Source organism: Triticum dicoccoides, chromosome 3A, assembly GCF_002162155.2.
Source record: "Triticum dicoccoides isolate Atlit2015 ecotype Zavitan chromosome 3A, WEW_v2.0, whole genome shotgun sequence".
NCBI classification, from domain to species: Eukaryota; Viridiplantae; Streptophyta; class Magnoliopsida; order Poales; family Poaceae; genus Triticum; species Triticum dicoccoides.
Window position 1 is genome coordinate 369,765,943 of NC_041384.1, and position 3,098 is coordinate 369,769,040.

General features: G+C 40.3%; 1 long non-coding RNA gene across 2 annotated transcripts; it reads left to right on the plus strand.

The window, feature by feature from the left end:
- LOC119268214 lies at window positions 1–1,659 on the plus strand. 2 transcript variants are annotated; one of them, XR_005133024.1, is made up of 3 exons: window positions 1–17; window positions 557–705; window positions 1,497–1,659. It is a non-coding gene; the product is annotated as an uncharacterized LOC119268214 (long non-coding RNA). The 2 variants fall into 2 exon arrangements; XR_005133023.1 differs by lacking the exon at window positions 1–17 and having other exon boundaries at window positions 24–705.
- The last annotated feature ends 1,439 nt before the right edge of the window (window positions 1,660–3,098 follow it).

Here is a 3,098-nt window from a genome sequence, read left to right on the forward strand (position 1 = left end):
CCAACCCCCTTGACATGGTGAGCTCCAACCCTCCTTCTACCCCTTGCAGATCTAATATGAAGTGGGCATCGGTTGAAATTGTTATGGCCGCAACAGTACAGCAAGTATTGTTTCAGTTTTTATGTGATATTTGATTGTGAGTGTGCTGTTTGATGATGCTCGCCTCATCCATTTTTCATGTCTTGTATGAAATCTTTACCCTATTAGAAGATGCCACCATCGATTTAATAATAACACTAATGATCATTTGATTCTAGTCTAGAGATACAACAACATTAGTTAGATCCATGGATGGATGGATGAACACACACAGCTAGCAGCTTAGCAGTGTTAGCAACCACAAAAATCAGCCTTGTGATTCATTCTGTTGACGCAAGCATGCTCTATTCGTTTTGGATCCCAGCCATGTATGTACTAATAAGCTATCTCAAGCACACGCACATGTTGCTCGATTGATATCTGTAGTTATAGCAGCAGTACGTATGTGTCTCCTATACTAGATTAATTTCTAGACTTAGCTCAACAACAACAGCTCTTACCTGTTTGTTCGTTTTAGAGCAGCAGACATCCTCAGTTGACAATGATGACAACCAGGGCATCCACCGCCACAACGACGCTCCGCACATGGTCCAACTTGGCTACAACTTCCTCTACCGCGTACAGTGGCCGCGGTTGTCTGTGGCATCAAGTACAGCCTCCTCTTCGGTGAGCCCATCTCCTACCTCTGGCTCCCTCTTTTCTGCTGTTGTAGAAGTACCTTGCTCTGTTCCATGCCCATCATATTTTTTGTCATAAAATGCTCTAGTGAACTGGATTCATACATAAGTCTGCTACTTTTCCTCAAGTTGTTTGTGCATTTATAAACCTATTCGAACTTTTCTATTTCTTGAATGTATCCATCCATAAATGTTCTATACAAATAGTTTTGGAATGTGTTTTTTTGTTAGCTTATGTCGTGCATCACAAATGGATCAAGTTCTAGTTTTAGTTTTGTTGTTATTAACCTCTACAATCCCGTCAGCATAATAAGTATGTGAATGAATCCGTTCGAGTATCTGAAACTAAATGTTTTGTTGCTCATAGTAATTAAAAACAGCGGTCAGTTTCTCATCACACACTGTTATTATCACTTCATGGCTTGATATGTTGTGTCAGGCTGCTGTAGGTGCTGAACTGTGATAATTGCAAGGAGGAACAACTGTTTGGCTTCAGTCCTTCCCCATTTGATCATTTTTATGGCCCGCATGCATGCTAACATGCTATTTGTTGGCTGACTTGGCATGACTTGCACGAAAACTTGAGGGCATTCATACTAAATAGAACTTAATTTTCATGCAGACTTGCTCTAGCTCTTCTTAATCTTCATGCAGGTTTCTCTCCAGAATTGATCTTACTACTAAATAGCACCCCCATCACTTGCTGCTGTTGTTAGCACCCCATCACTTGTTGTTGTTGTTATTCACCCTATCCTCGCTGTTCTGTTTTCTTGTTGGCAGATATTTTGCGTAAATTCAAGACGAAAGATGTTCAAAGAAGCACCAAGACATTCTTATATAGCAAGTTATGTAATAATAGCTGGGTTATCTGGGCATTGAGAACTCTAGAGTTTCATGTATCTTCTCTCTGTTTCTGAATGAAATGTTGTATGTTTTAGAATTACAATTTCTATTTCATATGAAATAGTAATTATGTACGTGATTTGAAAATGTGTGCAATGGAAACATGACTCATGCGACCCACTTATCAAAATAATTTGAGCACATTTGAAATTTCTGACATGTGGGACTAGTGTATGATATTTGGGACCAATATCAAATGGTGGAAAATAAAATGGCGAAAAATAAAAGATCATACGTTGTAAAAGGCCGCACCCAGAAATAAAAATGCAGAATTGCTGGGCTAGGCCCATGTAGCTAGCGTAAATTGATAGGAAAAAAATATAAAAGGCTGAATTGTTGGGCCTGGCCCATGTAAAACACCCAATCGGACCGGGCTGATTCTTGTCAATGACCTTCTCATTTGGTCGCAAATTTGCCACATCAGCTTGCCATGTCGGATCCGATGTGGCCTGGATAGAGAGCTAGCGACCAAAACAGAAGGTCGTCGAACTAGTGACCTTTTGTTTTGGTCATGGAATTCCATGATCTTCTCACAGAGAAGGTCGCTAATTTCAGTTTACGACCACCACCTTTTGATCTTCTATTTTTGGTCACAAAAAGATCGCAAATGGAAAACAATGACCTTTCAGTGACCAATAGTGATGGTCGCAAGTTGACATATTTCTTGTAGTGCATATTTTGTTCGAGTTGTAATTTTTTGAGTTATAAGTAAATAGAAGTGTGATGATAATCATATTCATTATTAGAGCATTGTCCCAAGTGAGAAAATAAAAAATAAAAAATGGTCAAAAAGAGCCCATAAAAAGGCCAAAAAGAGCCCAACAAAAAAGAAAAAAAAATGAGAGAAAAAGAGAGAAGGGCCAATGTTACTATCCTTTCCATACTTGTGCTTCAAAGTAGCACCATGTTTTTTCATATAGAGAGTCGCCTATGCTTTCTTTTTCATATAACTAGTGAGAATTTTTCATTATAGAACTTTTACAATGATGGGCTTCCTCAAATGCCCAAGGTCTTCATGAGCAAGCAAGTTGGATGCACACCCACTTAGTTTTATTTCTGAGCTTTCATACACTTATAACTCTTAGTGCATCCGTTGCATGGCAATCCCTACTTCTTGCATTAACATCAATTTGTTGGGGAACGCAGTAATTTTAAAAATTTCCTATGCACATGCAAGATCATGGTGATGCATAGCAACGAGAGGGGAGAGTATTGTCTACGTACCCTCGTAAACCGTAAGCGGAAGCGTTATGACAACGCGGTTGATGTAGTCGTACGCCTTCACGATCAGACCGATCCTAGTACCGAAAGTACGGCAACTCCGCGATCTGCACACGTTCAGCTCGGTGACGTCCCACAAACTCGCGATCTAGCAGAGTGTCGAGGGAGAGCTTCGTCAGGGCTTCGCCTAAGCACCGCTACAATATGACCTAGGTGGATTATAGTGGAGGGGGGCACCGCACACGGCTAAGATATCAA